General features: G+C 35.3%; 1 pseudogene; it reads right to left on the bottom strand.

Annotated features, from left to right (window-relative positions):
* Window positions 1-7,218: 7,218 nt before the first annotated feature.
* The window catches only part of LOC103597518, a 58,314-nt pseudogene continuing 43,148 nt past the window's right edge, over window positions 7,219-22,384 (bottom strand).

Here is a 22,384-nt window from a genome sequence, read left to right as displayed (position 1 = left end):
CCAGCTATGCAAGGATTGTTCAACATATGCAAATCAATAAATGTGCTACATCACATGAACAGAATGAAGGGGAAAAAAGATATGATTGTTTCAATAGATGCAGAAAAAGCATTTGATAATATCCAACATCGCTTCATGATAAAAAAAACTCAACAAACTAGCTATTGAAGGAATGTACCTCAACACAATAAAGCCCATATATAACAAACCCACAGCTAATATCACACCAAATGGACAATAAATGGAGGCCTTCACTAAGACCTGTAACCAGACAAGGATGCCCACTTTCCCCACCCTTATTCAACATAGTACTAGAAGTTCTAGCCTGTGTAAAAAGGCAAAAGAGAGCAATAAACCAGAAAGGAGGAAGTGAAATTATCCTCATTTGCAGATGAGATGATCCTGTACATAGAAAACTCTAGACTCCTCCAAAAAATTACTAGAACTAATAAATGAATTTGTACAGTGGCAGGATACAAAATCAACACACAAAAATCAATAGCCTTCCTATACACCAATAATTAAATAGCTGACGAAGAAATCAAGAAAATAATCCAATTCACAACAGTTACTATAAAAAAAAAAATGAATACTTAGGAGTAAATTAAACCAAGAAGGTGAAGGACCTCTACAGTAAAAACTATAAGACATTGATGAAAGAAAGTGAAGAGGATACAAATAAATGGAAAGATATTTTGTGTTCATAAATTGGAAGAATTAATATTGTTAAAATGTTCATATTATGTAAAGTGATCTACACATTCAATGCAATTCCTACCAAAATGCCAATGACATTCTTCACAGAAAGAGAAAACAACAATTCTAAAATTTGCATGGAACCACAAAAGACCCTGAATAGCCAAAGCAATTTTGAGCAAAAAGAACAAAGTTGGAGGCATCACACTTCCCTGACTCCAAAATAAACTTTAAAGATATAGTAACCCAAACAGCATGGTCCCAGCATAAAAATAGATAAATAGACCAATGGAACAGAACAGAGAGCCCAGAAACAAACCCAAGCATTTACAGCCAATTGATTTTCAACAAAGATGCCAAGAATATATAGTGGGGAAAAAACAGCCTCTTCAATAAATGGTGCTGGGAAAACTGGATATCCACATGCAGAAGATTGAAACTAGACCCCTATCTCTCATCATACACAAAAATAAACTCAAAATGAATAAAATACCTAAATTCAAGACCCAAAATTATGAAACTACCAGAAGAAATCATAGGGGAAATGCTACATGAAATGGAAGTGGGCAGCACTTTTTTGAATGAGACCATAATGGCACAGGCAACTAAATCAAAAGTACACAAATAGGACCACATCAAACTAAAAAGCTTTTGCACAACAAGGGACATTATAAACAAAGTGAAGAGACAACATGCAGAATTGTAGAAAGTGCTTGCAAACTTTACATCAGACAACAGGCAAATATACAGAATATATAAGGAATTAAACAACTCAACATTAAAAAAAAACAACCCAATTAAAAAATGGGCAAAGGACAAATCAACAACAGAAAAACAAATAACTCAATTTAGAAATGGTCAAAAGACCCGAAGAGACATTTCTCAAAAGAAGACATAAAAATGGCTAACAAGCAGATGAAAAATGCTCAAAATTACTAATCATCAGGGAAATGCAAACTAAAACCCCAATGCGATACCATCTGACCCCAGTTAGAATGGCTATTATCAACAAGACAGAAAACAAACAAATGCTGGCAAGGATGTGGAGGAAAGGGGACCCTCCTACATTACTGGTGGGAATGTAAATTGATACAGCCATTGTGGAAAACAGTATGGAGATTTCAGAGAACTAAAAATAGATCTATCCCACTACTGGATATTTATCTATAGGAAATGAAATCAATATGTCAAAAAGAAACCTGCATGCCTGTTCATCACAACACATTCACCATAACCAAAAGATGGAATAGACCTAAATGCCCATCAACAGATGAATGGATAAAGAAAACTGTGGTATACACTCACAATGGAATACTATTGATCATTTACAAGAAGAAATGATATCCTATCATTTGCAGCAACATGGATGGAACTGGAAACCATCATGTTAAGTCAGGCACAGAAAGACAAATACTGCATGGTCTCACATGTGGAATCTAAAAAAATAAAAATAAAAAAAGAGACTCTCATGGAAGTAGAGAGTAGAATAATGGTTATCAGAGGCTCGGAGGGAAAAAAGGTGGAGAAGGAGGAGAAGCTGCCGACTAACGGGTATAAAACTATGCTATTTACCCTAAGTGAATCATTTGCAGTATATGAATGTGTTGAAACAACACACTATCCAAGAAAAATAAATGTAAATAAAATGGAAAAAGAACATTTTTTAAAAAAACATTTATATGTTTAGATTATACAAACATCTTGCTCTTCACCATTCATTTCTCCTTCCTGGAATGTAGACAGCTGGACATAAAGCAATGGGTTTGTAACTACCATGCAATGGACATGCTGGGAATGGTTGAGGTAAAAATAGGAGCAGCCCAGTGGTGCTATGGAGCCACCCTAACTAACTTTGTCCTCTGTATTTTGGGACTTCTTTCTACCTGAAAACAATAAGCCCCTCAGTTGTTTACACTCCTTTCTTTGTTTTTCTTTTCTACCTTGTGCTTGTGGTTAAACATTTGGTCAAATTGTCCTTTGTTGGACTTCTGCTCTGTTCAAGATGGAATAAAAAGGCACTGATGTTTCCTCCTGCCTGTATCAACTAAAAAAATGAATAATATATATAAAACAATATTTTTCAAGACCTAATGCATCATGGCCACAAAGATTCTTATCTGCTACCTTTGTAAAATTATGACAGGTGTGGCAATATAGGTCAAGCAGTAGGATGTTCTGTAATATCTGGAAATTATACAAATGCTCAGAACAGAAAGCCAGAAGCAGATGTTCACAGGGAATTAGTGATGACTGAAGTTGTATTAATATAATCCCTAGTTTCTGTTGCACTTCACTACCATGCATCCCAAATCCTTCATCTTAGTCTTCCTCTTTGATCTCCACGTTACATTTTCTATTATATATATCAGAGCTGAAAAATGCCAATAAACCAATAATCACGAGTGCATTGATGATGACCCAAGTTTTATAAACATGAATTCAAAACATTATCCTATACTACTTCCCTTTTGACACACACAAAATGCATTTGTGTCATTTTTCTTCTAAATGTTTGTAGCAAATTTAGTGCAAATATTTTTCAACTTATAATCTATTTTACTCATATGCTTATTCATTTTTAGTTTTTGCTCTTCGTGCTGCATTCCTGAGATACATGAAAGGTTGCCATCTTTGGGCAATAATGCCTAAGTTTAAACTGGTCATTTTACAAATAACAAGTGAGCAACCCCCGTTACCTCAGTAGTAATCAACAAGAGAATTGAGGTAGCCTTTATAGGATCAGAATCACTACCTTGGCCTCATTAACCCAGTGGCATAGCAGTCACATGAAATACCAAACAGTCGTCCTTATCATAAGAAGATTTAAAGAAATGTGGCTCACGATACAGCCAGAAGTCCTGACTTCTTGTATCTTACCAATGGGCCTCTTGCAACTAGAAAAGTGGAACGAGAAAGACACCTAGAAGAAGAACTTGAGCTGCCCTAAATGCTGCCTCCTCACCTTCACTCAATGTCACTGAAATCATATTGTGCCTCATTTGGGACCATGTCTTATTTTAATCTCCAGTTATTGCAATATTACTGGGCGTAGAATAGACTTTTATAAACATTTTTCCCTTTTTATTAATAAGGTATCCTATGATATGGTTATGTAAATATAATACTATGATCATAAGAAGCTAGGATAGTTGTCATTTAAATAGTAGTAATATGTTATTGTATGTTTTCTATATGCCAGTCACTGTCCTACGTGAATGTATGTATTATATGATTAAATTTTCAAAACAAACTTAGGAGGTACATAGAATTATTACTCCCAAATAAGCACAGAGAAGAAAGTTACTTGCCCAAGTTTACACTATTAAATGGTTGAGTTGGGATTTAACATTGGCACCCTGTCTTGAGATCCTGAATTGTTAACTACTATAATATTTTGTTATTCTAGTTTTCTTGATTATTTTTCCTAAAAGAAAGGCCCACTAGATCAGGCAGAACTATTTATTACTTGTGTACATATTTTTAAAAAATACAACATTAAATCTTAACACTAAGCTTGATATCAAAGCTGTGTTCTGAAGTATACGTAATTGCCATTATTCAATTTTTTTTTAATCTACAAAAATGACTATTTCATGTGCATATTTAAAGAGGCATAACACCCCCACTGCAAACTTAAATTTCACTTACTAGGCTTACTTATACAGCTACTGGTTTAAAATCTTTCTCCCTCATTCTTGAACTATAGACTCTTTTTAAATGGCTCTTCTAGAAATGAGACATCTTAGTAGCGAACTGGAAAAAGCATCATCAATTTCATAGCCACATGGGCCTAAATTCTATGTCTTATTGGCCAACATTCTCTTGAAATTTTAGTATCGTTTTGGTACCATAGGGTGGATAATACCTTTCCAATATGTTAGTGAATATAGAAAGTGACAAATGTTTCAAATTCATTGCACATTACCTGGCATATGATGGACTTTTAATAATAAATAGTCACATTATCCCCAAAGAAATCAGCTTAATACTGTTTAGCATTTTTCTTCTATCAGCTAAGGTAAATATTATCATTCTGTTCTTAATCTATTTTGAAGTTACAATCTTTAAACAAATCAGACAATCATGATATAACCTTTTTTTTTTAACGACAAATGTGCTACCTCCCTGTAATATAGGCATTTTGAGTATCCTGCTCTTGGTTTCTACTATATTTCAGTGATTAAGCAAACTTGATATACTTAATTGAAATGAGAATAAAATAGTAATTTCTTAAAACACAATAAAATTATTTTTGAGTAATTTTGACTTAGTCACTTTTATTTTTTATTTTTGCTTTCTTTTTACTTTTTAATTATTACTTATATGTAATAATAAATAATTATAAAGATAATATATATGCATTACATATATGCAGAATACTGCACATATCCTATGTATGCAACTTGATGAATTTTTATAAACTTAACTAATACTTAGACTCAGATTAAGAAATAGAACATAACCATTATCCCAGAGTTTACCTCGTGCATTGTATCTAGGATTACCCCTCACAACCAAGGATAACCAGTATCTCAATTTCTAACAGTATAGATTAGGGTTTTTTTATTCTAACTTTTATACAAATAGAAATATGAAATCATATGATATTCTTTTGTGACTGGCTTCTTTCATCCAACATTATGTTTGTGAGATTCCTCATGTTGCCTGTAATTGTTGTATATTTGTTCTCATAACTGTGTAGGGTTCCACTGTATGAATATACCACAATTGATCCAGGCTACTGTTGATTACCCATTAGATTTTACAGGTATGCACCTTCTTTGAGTTACTAAAACATCCTTTAGCTGATATTAATGAAATATCTAGGTTCTTTTTTTAATGCAACTCAACATATTTATTCATTGTTTACAAAGCACTGCAGGCATTGTAAAGACAGTACAACACTTTAAGTAGCTTATATTCTAATGGGAAGAGACCTTAGATAATATAGCGTTTTATAGTTTAAGGCAGGTTCTCATAAATATCCTTAGGAAATGAAACATGGTTGAACAAGGTTGCATAGGAATGAGAAAAGAAGGATAAAAGAAGTGGTTGATGAGCCTTAAAGTACATTTTTAAATATTTCATTGAAATCATCTTGAAAAGAAATACTATTGAAGTTGGAAAACTTCAAATTTGAAGGGCAAATTCGGAGACATAATGTTGCTTCTATTACATAAAAACACAAAATGAAAAAGCCCTTCAAAACTTGACTTGTACTACAAATCAACAATCTACTCATGAATATATATGACCTGATACATAACTCACTTAAGTTGATCCTGCCACAAAATAATGCTCCACAGAAAATATTGATTTTTTTACTCAAAGGCAAACAGTAAAAATATTATAAAACACCATACACCATTTTTAAACAAAGCAGATTATAAAATCTAGTTAAAATATAATTAGTCTTTCCAAAAAATAAATAACTTCTCATATTTTTTCTGACATCATTTTATAAACTATACAGTAGCTCAACACATATGTGTGTAGAGCTACGGCTCTGTCAGAATCCCGAGGACGTCACCAGTTGTTGGGCTCTTTTACCTGCCGGTGATCCTGCACCGACAGGCCGATGGTTGAGCTAGGGCTGGGTCTGGAGCTCCCAGACTCCTCGAGCCCGTTCCAGACTGGGTCACAAACCCTTCACATGCCAGGCTGGGTCACCAGACCCCACACATGCCAGGCTGGATTCCCAGACCCCTCACACGCCAGGCTGGGTCACCAGACCCCTTCACGCAGGTCTATGAGCTAGGTAACTGGCAAACAGGCCCTTGGAAACCGCAGACTGGAAATGCATGACCATGCAGCACAGACACCTGAAGCAGACTCCAGCCAAGGTGACGGTGCCGTGCATGCGCACTGAGTACACACACACACACACACGCACACACACAATTTGTTTACTGAACCACCCCCAACCGGCCCTGAGGAGAGGGCAGCCTGATTAAATCATTCTATTTTCCCAACAATGTGTATTAGTACTTGCATCCTATTACTCTAAAATGCCTAGTTATACATTCTACAAGCATTTGTTGAGGTATCAGTTATGTGAAAGGCGCTATGCTAGAAATCTAACATACAAATACTATTAAAACTGGGCACTTGCCTTCAAGTAGCTTTATCTAAGTGAGGGAGACGGCTTAGAGAATTATAATAGAGTATGGTCCCTGCCATGATACAGGTATACACACGGGGCCAGTGAGAGCACAGAAAAGGAGCATTTAGATAAGATTGGAGGGCAGAGGGGGAGATCAGGAGACATTACGTTGAGGAGGTGACTCCTGAACAAAGCCAGAGACTTACAGGATAAGTGGCATTTAGCACTTTGGACTGGGCGGAGAAGGCAGGCATGAATGAAAGACAAGCCTGGGTACAGCCCAGGATGGTTGGAAACTATGGTGCTTACATCTGTGCATACTCATAGCCAGGGGCATGCCTTTGTGCATTTCTCCCCTATCGTTGTTTTTTAAATACTGATAGGCTGCAGTTGTTTGATTCGGTATAATCAACATACTTCTAAAATAATTTACTTTTTGCCTTTGAATCTTGTGTTATTCCAACTTCTGTTGTCATTTCAAAGAAAAGTCCTTTCTGATGTATCAAATTCTGTGGTGCTTCGAATTCTATAATCCTTCCAGAGTCTAGAACAAGCACCCTGCAATGTGAAAAGAATCCAATCAGGTAGCCTATAATCAGTGTTTCACCTCACCATTTTTGTACTTGCTAGTGTAAGGTTTAAATTACTGTGATGAGTTATTTCAGTACAAAATATAGGTAGTAGTTAACTCAGGAAATAAGTTAAGTTTTCTAATATTCTTTTAGAATTAAAATTTTTCTTTAAGTATTTGGAAAATATCTTCTATACCATTAGGGAAGATTTTGTAACTCTCAGCACAGATAAAATTCTTCATTAATGACAAGCAATTAGTGTGTTTCATATGTCCGTATCAATCTATGTAGAAACTGTTTTATTTCTGAAAAAAAATCATAGCTGTCTGAATCAATGACGGAATGCAGTCTGTGAGCAATTGTCAGGATGGTGCAATCAGAAAACTCCTTCCTGATTGTGGTCTGCACCAAGTTATCAGTCTCAAAATCGATGGAGGCTGTTGCCTCATCCAAGATGAGAATTTTTGTTTTTCGAAGCAAAGCATGAGCAAGACAGATAAGCTGTCTTTGTACAACGCTGAGAAAAATATAGAAAAATAATTTCAACAATGGACTTTATGGTAACACACTTCCTTTTTCAAAATTCTAATTATACTGTTATTCATTCTTTTTCTAACCAACACATTTATTTGTTCTTTTATTTAAGAAATATTTATTGAGTGATGATTATGTGCCAGACATTCATCCAGGTTCTGGGAACAGCAATGAACAAAACAGACAAAAGCCTTTGTTTGTGCGGTGTTTATATTCTCATGGGTGAGACAGAAAAAAATAAGATAATTGAGTGAAATGAATAGTAATAAGAGTATAAGATTACATGGGCACAAAGAATGATTGCAATGATGAATATGCTAATTATCCTGATTTGATCATCACATATTGTATACAAGTATTGATAGTCAACACTGTACCTCACAAATATGTGCAATCAATTATGCTTCAATTAAAAAAAACTTGGAAAAAGAGTATAAGATTACAGTACACCAGCATATACAGTATTTTTATATATAATATGCATGTAATAAGTGCTAAGAAGAATTCAAACACACAGACAGGGGAGGTGTATAAAGTGTGGGTATGGGATGGGCATTTTCAAAAGGTATGCCAAAGAAATCCTCATGGAGAAGTTGCCTTTTAAGTCAGGATTTGAAGGAAGTGGAGAGTAAGCCATGCAAATTTCCAAGCAAAGGGAACAGAGGATGCAAAATCTCAGAGTAAGATGCAAAATCCCTGAGGCAGGCAGGAGCCGGCCCAGCAAACACATGAAACAGCAAGGAGTCCTACATGACAAACAGTGAAAGGAAGAGAGAGAGAGTCATCAAAGAAGAGCCAGGAGTCATGCTGCCCAGGCCATTAAAGGGATCAGCTCACCTGTGTCTCCGATTACAGGAAGAGGACTGTCCTCAGATGACAACCGTGATGAAGAGAAAGTAACCTCTACAACATTTTTTTAGGAATAAGGCTAGCAGAGTAGGAGTCCTAACAAATGAAGGTTCAACTAAATAGTGACTTCTTATACTGCATTGTTCCTTTTCTTTCCTTTCTTTCCCTTTGCCAGCAGTTTCCCAACCTGTGGCTACCATTTTATTCCTTGTCCTCTTTCCCTAGAGGGAATCAGCAACAGTGAGCTTTAAACAGACCCAATGAGATCCTTGGTGGCTGAGGAGCTACACCCCTCCTGAGACCAATTGGGGTTTCTAAAGAGCTTGCAATGAACAGCCGGGGCAAGCTCTGTTCTTAGCATCTTACCTGAGGTTTTCACCACCCTCTGAAATCTCATGCAGCAGCTTCTTGGGAAGGGACTGCACGAACTCTTTTAGGTGACACAATTCCAGCACCTCCTACAAGTCACTGTCAGAATACTTGTCCAGAGGATCCAGGTTCATTTGAAGGGTTCCAGGAAATAAAACAAGGTCCTAGAGAATAAAATAGTTCCCTGTAATCTTACTGTCACTTGAAGCATAAATACATTTTAAAAAGTCAGACACAGAAAATAAGAAAAAAGCAAACTGATCAAACTTAATATAGTCATCAAATTTATTTTATATTTAACACAAAAAACAGAAGCGGGTCAGAATAACTATAATTCACATTAAATCATTGTAAGTTTCCTGATTCTCTTTCTCCTCTTCCTACTATCAACAGTATCAAGAAACACCACAATAATGATGATGATTATAGCTGCCATTTAGTCATGGATATAATACAATAATACAAAATATAGTATGTATATAATATTATCTATTAGCATACCAACCCAGAAAGATAGAAGCTAATGTCCCTAGTTTTACAGATAATGAACTGGAGGTTCCAAAGAGCTCTCTAACCTAAGGCCACACAGAAGGTGAGTGGTTGAGTAGAATTCAAAAAGGACTAAGTAATTTTTTTTCCTACTAATCAAGATGCCTGGTGAAACTGTATTTTACCACACTTGTTATTTATTTATAAGACAGGAATGACTGATGTCTCCTTTTTGCACTGTTTTCCCCGCCAGAATTCCAAATTTTACTCAAATTTGTTTTGAAGTAAATTCACTAATACAAGTATATGCCTAAACAATATGACAAAGAGATTTTAGTATTTTAAGATATTTTTAGAAAATAGTACAAAGATATTTCATAAATGCTCAGAAAATACCTTAATTCTCTCACACTCAACTAAATAAGCTGTCTTTGACTTTAGAGGCATATTCTTGAGCCTATTTGCATACTTGTTAATGATCAAGTTGTTTTGATTCCACAAATGAAAAAATCAAAGGCCTTGAGAAAAAAGATCTAACTGAATTATTGTTCTTTTTTTAATGTTTCTAAACTTCAAGTCAAAGGAGTCAAAATTTTACACTCAAACTACAAAGGCCTCAATAATTTTTTTTCTTACAAAAAATACCAATGCATTTCTGATTTATTCATTTGAATTTTATTTGCACTTACTATTACGAAGTTCTCTTTCAAAGAGATATCCTGGTTTTTCAAATAGATAAATGCTTTTAGGAGGAATACTTCACAGTAAGAGTGTTTATATAGGGTTCAATTATATAGCAGTCTTTCATAATACCTTTAAAATGATCTGGCTTCCAAAAATAAATTTGTATACTTGAAAGGAACAAATTTTTTAAAAAGAAAGAAAAAAATTCACCGGAATGAGTTAAAAAAGACTACTGTCAAAACAGGCTTTACTTGCGGAATAATATTAAGTTTGCCACGAAGGTCATGAAGTCCAATAGTTGATATATCAATTCCATCGATAATACTTTTGCCTCCTGATCTCTCCAGAATTCCAAATAAGCAATTTGACAGTGTTGATTTGCCTGCTTCCAGTCCTTCCCACAATTCCAATCTGTAATGAAATGAACATAAATATTTCACACTATACTTTGTCTAGGGGAACAAGGCCTTTACACTGACAACAAATACATTAGTTGTCAGGTCAGTGAGATCTAACTTTGCCAACTAGACTAACCTTGACTGCTATGGAAGATGTACTGTGATTTCTAAGCATCTATCTTTATCCAGACACTCTTTATTCACTTGAAAGGCTCTGGCTAACATATGTTCTTCTAGTATTGAGTAATTTAGTCACGACCTAACTAGGGAACCCCAGCAGCCCCAGGAAGAGCAGGTCATCCCTGAACCATCCCTGAACATTCAGGGTGTGGGCAGAAGTGGCATTGAAGATGAGATGGTTCTACTGGAACTTTCCAAATGAGGTTTTCTCTACCTCCCCTTCTCCAAAACAAACAAACAGGTAACTGAAACTGCTTGCCAGATAGGCTAGAAAATCCAAAGGAATGCCTGCAAATTAATTTTTCTGGTGTGTCAAAACAGCTCTGCATTAAAACTATTGAGGGGGACCCTATATAATGTTTAAGGATCTTGGACTCCTGGGCAAAATTATCAGCTTGTCACAAACATTCCAGTGATTGAACATGTTCCTTTGGCCACGAGACCTAAAGCAATCTCTTTTAGTTGCCGATTTGTGTCTTGGTGTTAATAGGAACATTAGAAGGAGAGAATATTAATGTGGCTGGTTTGCACTAATAAAATACATTAAATCTTAAATCTGACAAAATACATTAGAAAAAGACAAAAATCTGTTGAATTAATTGGGGTAATCAAAATCCTAGAATAATTTCATTTGTTACAAAAATATTTCTGTTCCAAAAGTATTTTCACTTATGTGTATATCTGTATGCTTTTTTGAAACACAAAACTGACATCATACTATCAACAGTTTTGTAAGTAGCTTTTATTAACAAAATTGTATTTCATACAGCTTCCCATCTCACTAATAGTCTTGGAAAACATGAAGTCATTTTCTATACAAATAGTCCATCATATAGATTTAATGTGTTTTAAGTAACTGTTTACTTATTGTTGTAATTCACTTTTATAGAGGAGGTAAAAATACACTAAAATCATGTTTCACGATAGTGTATGAGCAATTTTAAAAATACATTTTTTTCCTTTTCAAAGCAAAAGCTTATTCTGTACACACCAATCACAGGTCTTTATTACTTTTATATAAAATTTTAACAAAAGACCATTTATATTCAATAATATACTATACTTGACAATGAATGCAATTCAGATAACAGGAAAAAAGAGACACATGAAATATATATGGTACCTTCTCTTCCTCATGAGTCTGGAAGGTGATATCTTATAATGCTAAACCAAGATCATCTCAATATCAAGCCTGATAATCAATAAATTCCACTATACCTTTATCGGGCCATTGTGATGGAGTCCTTCTAGACATTATCTAAGGTGCCTTAAAAGAAATATTCGTAACACTACAATTACAATTAAAAATACCTTCACCTGCGTTTAAACATAAAAAAATTCTACTGCATTTAAACAAAAATGAGGATAAATGATGAAAGACATTTGTAGATATGATTTTCTGAAAATAGTTTTAAATATTACCAACATAAGACTTCTCATCTAGTTATAAGAAAATCTTAGAAATAAATTTTTAGGCATAACGAGACTTCACATCTCCTATCAAGTTATTAAGAAAAAACCTTCTAAAATCCTATAAAGGGACCGAAGATAACCTGAAATTTTAGTTGAGATGAGGACTTTCTGTCATTCATTCATTCCCCAATTTCTGAGTATTTACAACACCAGTCACACTGTTTTGGCTGCTGGAGATTCAATAGTGAAGCAAACAGAAATTCTTCCCCTTGTGAAGTATACATGCTAGTGGGGAGAGCCAAAAAAAACCACAGAACATGTGTAAAATGTTAAATGATGATACAGCTTTGGAGGACAGAAATAGGAGGGGCTGCAGGAGGAGGGAGTGTCATTTTAAGTAGGTGGTTAGGGAAAGCTTGACCGGCCACAGTGAGGAAACACATCATGTGAATATTAGTGAAAGATCACTCCAACTAAAGGACACTAACTGCTTGTTCCCAGAACCTGAGACAGAGGCCTGTCTAGAATATTGGAGGAACAGCAGGAGGAACAAGAACACACAGGACATTGTGGAGCCTGGGCAGTGAGGTGATGTGTTCCCTGGGAGAAGAAGTGATCGCCAATGCCAAATGATAGGGCAGGCAAATTGAGGGCTGAGAATGGACCATTTGTGATCTTGACAAGGGTATGCTCAATGAAGTGCTGGGATTGAAAGCCTATTTGGAGAGGGTCCAAAAAAGAAAAAGAGAAAAGAAACGAAACAGCAAATGCAGGAAAATCTTACAAAGAATTCATCTAGAAAAGGTAGCAGAGAGGGGTGAATAGGATTATCTGAACAAATTTACCTCTTCCACATCAAGAGATTTTGTAGTAGTATTTGTCACAACTTACATCAAGTTACATAGAGGATTTTGTTTGTTTTTCTTATTTAAAAATAGGTCTGTGTGTGTGTATGCATATTTTTATTGTCCTTTTCCAATATAAAGGAAATACATATATAAATAGCAAAAATTTAGGAAATCGAAAAAAACATTTTATATGAGTCATCAGACGACAAATAGACTGAGCAAACTGAATATTGGTAACTGGAGGTTGTGAACGTAGGCTAATCTTTCAGGAAATTTGTATGAAAAGAGAAGGCAAGACCTAGGGAAGAATTCAGAGGAAGATTCAAAGTCCAGGCAGGGATTGGAGAATGTAGAAAATACTTTTAATATTTAATAGGCTGAAAGGAACAAGAGGTTGGGGTGTTAAGATATAGGAATTAGAGGAAGTAGTTAATGGAGCAAGGTCTGAGAGAAGAAAGGAAGAGATATGACCAGAAATACGACTGGAAATGCTAGATTATTATCTGAAGGGGGATACCTCTTTCTCAGACTTACCAGCAAAAGAGGAAGAGTTATGAGCAAAAGAGGAAAGATACTCTCATAAACAGATTGAAGAAGGTACAGGAATTCAAGTAACCTTTACCATCTGCCCTGTTAATTCATGAAACTGGGAGGCAGAAGTAACCCAGATGAGTAAAATAAACAGATAACTCAGTAGCCTAATTCTTCACCCTCTCAAATTACAGTTAATTAAAGAGAACAAAACAGACTGATTTATTCTCTTCCTCCTTCCCATCCACAGAGATGTTAATGATGCGTAAATTAACAGAAGGTGTAAGCAATAAGGGTGTAGTTAATTTAAAAGTTGTGCAGATTCTAGATAATTATAAAATGAGTATATTAAGTGCCGGCCTGTGGTTCATTCGGGAGAATGCGGTGCTGATAACGCCAAGGCCATGGGTTCGGATCCTATATAGGGATGGCCGGTTGGCTCACTGGCTGAGTGTGGTGCTGACAACACCAAGCCAAGGGTTGAGATCCCCTTACCGGTCATCATTAAAAAATAAATAAATAAATAAATAAATAAAATGAGTATATTAAGACACTTTCCTCAACGTAAAATCCCTGCAAAGTTATAATCATAAATTGTATAGTTTACCTTACATCAGTAGAGGACAAATCACTCAGCCTTTTAAAAACAGGTTATCATATTTCTTACGATTTATGGATTGTCCTAATTTAATTAGCAGTGCTTTTTCCTAATTTAGAGATATATAAAATAATGTGTTTCACAATAATTTTGGTTTTAATTTCATGGAATTACTGAATATTACAACATAAGTTTGGAAATGCAGGTTTTGTTTAAAATTCATTTTTTAAAATGTCAATTCAGGATGTATTACAGTATCTCAACCCTGCATCCATTTATTGGTTCTTTAGGAGTGCTTACCTCTTTATTCATATTTTCATATTCACAAACTCTTTCAATGGAAACTGCATTGGTTTCAATTTCACATGCATTCCTTACCCAGAAATTCAGAGATCGTGTAATCTGGAGTGGGTGGGGGAGGAAATAGGAGCTTAATGCATGTTCTTTAGCCTTTTATACATTATAAATAATACATATTTTTGTAAGATTTCTTTTTGTTTCATATACTTTACCTCTTTTGCTTATTTAACAACTCTAGAAATAAGCTTATTTATACATATATATATATATCTGTGTTTCTTTAAGTATATTAAACTCATTAATATCATAAATAATGGAATTATTTGGCAGAAAGAATGACCATTATTCAACATACATTAAAGAAGTCCATACTTAGTGTAAGAAATGATAAATACCAAGACAGGTGGGCTATATGCCTCAAGAAATGTATACCCTAAACGAGAAAAAAAAAAATGGTGCACAAACACTTCAGCATTCTTTACTACCTTCCATCAGAAGGAAGATTCTCTGAATTTTCTGACTACTTCTGTTTCCTTTTTTTAAAATTCTACTTTCTTCTCACCTTACCTTCATAACGTAGGTTCTTCGAGGTTGTAACTTCAAACCTAATTCTGAAAGTCAAAACTCTGACAATTTAGTTTTTTCTTGAGTTTGGTGCCAACCCATTTGATGGCTCACCTAACTTAAATTCTTTTAAGTGTTTATTTAACACACTTATTTTGTATATTCACATAATTCACTGCAGAAATAGCAATGTTAGATTATGGAGTTTCACTCCAGAACCTGCATATGTATATGTACCATATTCCCTTTCTAGAAGCCTAAATTCTGAATCCTAAAATACAATTGGCCTCAAAGTTTTTGGGTAAGGGACTAAGGGTATGTACCCAAATCATCTAGACTTACCTTCTAAATAATGTGGAATTATATTAAGAAGTTTAAGGCATTTGCCATTATACAAAGGGAGAATGAACACACTCATAACACTAGTACTTTGCAGTATAATATAAAATTGGGCTTATTATGGAAAAACTTACAAGCAGAGGAGAAGCACCGCATATACTCTCCCCAGACCTTGCTTTATCTTCTTGCTTCAGATGGGCAAATTGGATGCACCGGCCATGGTGCAAAGGAGCCCTAACCCAATAAACACTTTAAATCTATAAGGATAGGAGAACAGGAAACTTCGGGTAACTGTGTCACAGCAGGAGTTTCCTGGTCCTCCAGTGCTCAGACTTAAGTATCAGCCTGCTCTTCCCATAAGCTAACTTAGAACTGCTGAGCCAGCTTCCTGCTACTACCAAAACAGAGAAAGAAATGAGCCTCCGGGATCATCCAGGTTTGTCTCTCATTACTTGGTTAATACACTCTATAATTCAGACAGGCAAAAGAGAATATTTAATTAACTGGATTATACATATACTACATACTACAAAATCACTACTACTTACATTTAGGGCATAGGATATAGACTAACTATTGCTGAATCTATGGAATTGCCAGCCAGTGCAGCAAGCAGTGCAGCAAAGAACACCATCAAGTTGCCAAGAAATTCAAGCCTAACGGACAGCCACCTGCAACAAATGGAATATATTCCTGAGAAACAGATGAAAAAGTCTGGTTTATTTAGCACTAATTCTCCTCTGGGAAATTGAGAAGTAAATATCAGTAGCTGCTTTCTTTTTTCTTCCCTGTACCTAGAACTCAATCAAACATAGTTTGTCACCATAATGATAGCTGAAAGGATTCCTCTGCATAAAAGTGCACTTTTGCAGAACTTTGCTTTAAAACTTAATCAGAATTAAAGGATAAAAGGAAAGAACAGTAGCTGAAAAGATACACTGTATTTTAAAAATCCTACTGGAAAATCGATTACCTCTCTGATTACATACACTAGTTATATGATAAAATTAGTCTCTAAAAATTAAAATGTGCCCAACTACTATTTAATATTTTATTTTTTCCTTTATGTCAAATTATAATTTCAAATGGAAAAATATTTTAAAGTAGTATATGGAAAAATATATTCTACAAATATAAAATACAATGTAGAAGGAGTCATGTTAATTGGTAATTCTAATAGCTCCCCACATATCCTTCAAAAAATTTCGGACCTTGTTTTCATATAAAGTAGGATGTCCTTTCGTATGAATATAATCTATGTAATTTAACTTAAACATATATTAAATACCAAAAAATATTTAAAAATTAAATATACTTATATTTTTAGTTTGATAAAATACCATTACAAAACACCGTTTCTGTTTAGAAGTTGGTGAACAAAATATTTAAGACTGATCCTGAGCTAGGTGTGTTGATATGACTTACCTGTTTGAAATTACATTATTGTAGAAACAGACCAAGTTCTCATTCACCAAATCCTTGTTCTGCTGGGTGAACTTCTGTTCATGTCCAAATGCTCTGATGGTAGACACCCCTGATAGAGTCTCGCTAAAGTGGGAAATGATGAGAGAATGGGAGGCTCCTGCCAACCACCAAATTTGCCAAGAACTTGCCATGTAGTATCTCTGATCAGGGGATAGAAAGAGGCAGTTGGAAACATGTAGCAGAAATTACCCCAATGGTTTAAAAACTTGCAAGACCCTTGTGTATTGAGTTAAAGAGTGATCCCAAAAAGTTAGGTCTAAGTCCTCACCTGCTGTACCTGTGAATGTAACCTTATTTGGAAAACAGGTCTTTGCAGATGTAAAGCTAAGGACCTCAAGATGATATCAGCTTGGATTTAGGGTGGACTCTAGACCCAATGCTGTGTCCTTATAAGAGATAGAAAAAAAACCCCACAAACACATGGAAAGCACCATGTGAGGAAGAGATTGTGATGTGTCTACAGACCAAGGAAAATGCCAGAAATTGACAACAGCCACCAGAAGCTAAGAGAGGATTTCTTTCTCAGAGCCCCCAGATGGAACCAACTCTGCCTACATATACATTTTACACTTTTGACCTCTAGAATTGTGAAAGAATAAATTTCTGTTGTTTTTAGCCACCCAGTTTGTGGTACTTTGTTACAGGTGCCTTAGGAAACTAATATACTCTTGTACCAGTAAAAATTCTTGCCCTTGTTGTGGTAAAAATTGGTGCCCAGATTCTGGAAAGCACAACTAGAACAAAACTCGACAAAATTTACTTTGATAATCCTCCATAATGACCATTAAGGAATACCTACCATGGAAAAACCTCTGTGTCCCATGTTGAAAATGTGACCAAACAGTTAATCCATCAAATGAGAGAAGTGGACCAAGTATACAAACATTATTTTTGTAGCTAAACATAATTACAGAAAAAATATTTCTTTCTTGATTTTTTTCTCTACAAAAACCACCAGTACAGCCAGAATTACAAGTGGGCTACTCCTACTTGGCCTCAGTTTGAGGACAATTAGAATAGGTCGAGGACCTACATCATGCTGAAGTGAGCCCAGCAGCAGTGGCGGATTGGCATGGCTAGTGGTGGCCCTGTCCCCCTCCTTGGATCCAGAGGGAGTGCTGGCCCCACCCCACACCCTGACCCATGCTGTGTCGAGGTGAGCCCAGCAGCTGTGGCAGATCTGCACTGTTAGAGGCCACCCCTCCCCCCTTCTTAGACCTGGAAGGGAGCACCAGCCCTTGGGATCTGACCCACCGAGGTGTGCCCAGAAGAACCTTGTGGTACTAGGGGCTCATTCTATAACCACAGATTCTGGAACAGGACCCAGGTGATTTAATATAATCACCACCACACCTACTGTGAAGCAAAGACAATTCACCACCACAGTAGCAACTAGGGCCATTCCACAGCCAACCTCAGTGTAATAGAAGAAGCAAACCTTCTACCAAATGACCAAACATCAACAAAAAAATACTAGAAGTACAAACAAACAAGAAGAAATGATACCACCAAAAGCATACAGTAGTGCTCCAAAGTCAGACTCCATGGAACAGAGAATCTTTGAAATGTCTGAAAAAAAAATTTGAGCAATGATCTTAAGAAAATTTGAAGAAATAAAGGAAGACTCAATTAGAGAACACAATGACACAAGAAAAAATATCCAGAATATGAAGGAGGAAATCTACAAAGAGAGTAATACCTTAAAAAAGAGTGTAGCAGAAATTCTAGAAATAAAAGATTCACTCAAAGAATAAAAAACACAACTGAGATCTTGAGCAGCAGGATAGAGCAAGCAGAAGAAAGAATTTCAGAGCTTGAAGATGGTCTTTTTGAAGTAACTCAGGCAGACAGAAAAACATAAAAAGAATTTAAAATAATGAGAAAAATCTAAGAGAGATAGCAGACAACCTCAAGGACTCTAACATCTGAATCATGGGTATTCCTGAAAGGGAGGAGAAAGGAAAAGGTATTGAAAACCTACTCAAAGAAATAGTAACAGAAAACTTCCCAGGTGTAGGGCAAGATATAGACCTTCAGATCCAGGAAGCTCAAAGGTCCCCAAAGAGATTAACCCCAAAAGGCCTTCCCCAAGACACATTATAGTTAAATTTGCAAAGCTCACAGACAAAGAGAGAATTCTACAAGCAGCAAGAGAAAAGCATCATGTCACTTATAGGGGAACCCCCATCAAACTAACAGCAGACTTCTCAACTGAAACACTACAGGCCAGAAGAAAGTGGAATGATATATTCAAAATACTAGAAGAAAAAAATTGCCAGCCAATAATTCTTTACCCAGCGAGGCTCTCCATTGGAAATGAGGGAGAAATAGTGTATTTCCAAGACAAACAAAAGTTGTGGGAGTTCACCACCACACGACCAGCCCTGCAAGAAATCCTCAAGGGAGTCATTGATCTGGAATCTGAATAATGGTGTCCACTATCACAAATACACAAGAAAAATCAAAACCCACTGTTAAAACAAAAATGCCAGCAAGAAAGAGAAAGAAGCTAAATCATCCCACCTTAAATTCCCAGCTAATACTGAAGAAGAGAAATAAAAGGGGAAATAATGATCAAAACATATTTAAACTATCTAAACAAGAAGCAACTAAATGACAGGAATTCAGCAACACTTGTCAATAACTATCCTAAATGTGAATGGACTCAACTCTCCATTCAAAAGACACAGACTGACTGATTGAATTAAAACGCTAGACCCAAGTATATGCTGTCTTCAAGAGACCTACCTCACCTGTAGAGACATACATAGACTAATAGTGAAGGGATGGAAAAAGATATACCACGCAAATGGAAATAAAAAATGAACAGGAGTAGCTATTCTTATATCAGACAAAATAGACTTTACAAAAAACATTAAAAAAAAACAAAGAAGGCCACTATATAATGATAAAGGGATCTATTCAGCTAGAAGACATAACAATCATAAACATGTATGCACCCAATACTGGAGCCCCCAGATATTTAAAGCAAATACTCTTAGACCTAAAGAAAGAAATAGGACCTAATATATTAATAGTAGGTGATCTGAACACCCCTGTCTCAGTATGGGACAGATCTTCCAGGCAACATTTCAATTTAATCCACACCCTAGGCTGACTATACTTGGCAGTATATACAGAACATTTCACCCAACAACTAAAGAATACACTTTCTTCTCATCAGCTCATTGAACATTCTCCAGAATAGACCATATATTAGGTCACAAATCTAGTCTCAACAAATTTTAAAAAATAGAAATCATTCTAACTATCTTTTCAGACCACAATGGACTAAAATTGGAAATAAACAATAAGCAAAACTTGGGAAGCTATACACATATACAACACATGGACACTAAATAATAGGCTCCTGAATGACCTATGGATCCAAGAAGAAATTAAACAGGAAACCAAAAAATTTATAGAAACTAATGAAAATAAAGACACATCATACCCAAACCTGCGGGATACTGCAAAAGCAGTACTTAGAGGCAAATTTATTGCAATAAATGCTTATATCAAAAGAACGGAAAGACTTCAAATAAACAACCAAACACTATGCCTCAAAGAACTTGAAAAACAATAACAATCCAAACCTAAAGGTAGTTGACAGGAAGAAATAATTAAGATCAGAGCAGAACTAAATGAAATAGAGACTCCAAAAACAATAGAAAAGATCAACAAAACAAAAAGTTGGCTTTTCAAGAAGGTAAATAAAATAGACAAACCATTAGCTAGGTTAACAATAAAATAAAATAAATAAAATAAAATAAAATAAAGAGAGAAGACCCAAATAACAAAAATCAGAAATGAAAAGGAGACATTACAACTGATACCACAGAAATACAAAGAATCATTAGAGACTATTGTAAACAACTGTATGACAACAAATACGAAAATCTAGACGATATGGATAAGTTTCTAGACACATATAAACTGCTGAGAGTGAACCAAGAAGAGATAGAAAGCCTGAACAGACCAATAACAAGCAAGGAGATTGAAGTGGTAATTAGCAAACTTCCAACAAAGAAAAGTCCAGCTCTGGATGGTTTTACAGCTGAATTCTATCAAACTTTTAAAGAGGAGTTAACACCAATTCTCCTCAAACTATTCCAGACAGTTGAAACAGACGCTACTCTCCCAAACTCATTCTATGAGGCCAACATAACTCTCATACCAAAACCAGATAAAGACACAACAAAAAAAGAAAATTATAGGCCAATATCCTTGATGAACCTTGACGCTGAAAATCTCAACAAAATATTAGCAATCAGGACACAGCAACATATAAAAAAAGTATACACTATGATCAAGTGGGATTCATCCCAGGGATGCAAGGATGAAACACATGAAAATTAGTAAGTGTGATACATCACATCAACAAACTCAAGGACAAAGACTATATGATTATCTCAATAGATGCTTAAAAAACATTTGACAAAATTCAACATCCATTCATGATAAATACTCTCAACAAATTAGGTATAGAAGGAAAATATCTCAACACAATAAAAGCCATTTATGACAAGCCCACTGCTAGTATCATTCTGAATGCAGAAAACCTGAAGGCCTTTCCCTTAAGAACATGAACAAGACAAGGATGTCCATTCTCACCATTTCTATTTAACATAGTACTTGAGGTACTAGTCAGAGCAATCAGGCAAGAGAAAGAAATAGAGGGAATCCAAATTGGAAAAGATGAAGTCAAACTCTATTTGCAGAAGACATGCTACTATATATAGAAAAACCTAAAGACTCTATCAAAAAATGTCTAGAGCTGGTTAATAACTTCAGTAATGTTTCAGGATATAAAATAATTGATCCCAAATCAGTATTAACAGATACTGAATTAACAGAAAGGTAAATAATGAATTAACAGAAAGGTAAATAAAGAAAGTAAGCCCATTTACAACAGTCTCAAAAAAAAAAAAGATACCTAGGGATCAATTTAAGCAAGGAGGTGAAAGACCTCTACAATGAGAGCTACAAACCACTTCTGAAAGAAATTAAAGAAGATGCAAAAAGATGGAAAGATATTCCATGCTCTTGGATTGGAAGAATTAACATTGTGAAAATGTCTATACTACCCAAAGTGATCTACAGATTAAACACAATCTCCATAAAAATACCAATGACATTCTTCACAGAAATGAAAAAAGCAATCTTACCTTTCATATGAAAAAACAAAAGACCCCAAATAGCTGAAGCAATCCTGAGCAAAAAAAAAATAAAGCCAGAGGCATAACACTACCTGACTTCAAATTATACTACAAAGTTATTGTAACAAAAACAGCATGGTACTAGTATAAAAATAGACATTCAGACCAGTCAAGTAGAATTGAGAACCCAGAAATCACCCCTCAGGCTTACAGCCATCTGATATTGGACAATGGCTACAAAAATCTACATTGGAGAAAAGACTGCCTCTTCAA

This window comes from Galeopterus variegatus, unplaced genomic scaffold (genome assembly GCF_000696425.1).
Source record: "Galeopterus variegatus unplaced genomic scaffold, G_variegatus-3.0.2 Scaffold2337, whole genome shotgun sequence".
In the NCBI taxonomy this organism is placed as follows: domain Eukaryota; kingdom Metazoa; phylum Chordata; class Mammalia; order Dermoptera; family Cynocephalidae; genus Galeopterus; species Galeopterus variegatus.
Note: the sequence above shows the minus strand (reverse complement) of the source record. Positions and strands in the feature narration are given on the sequence as shown.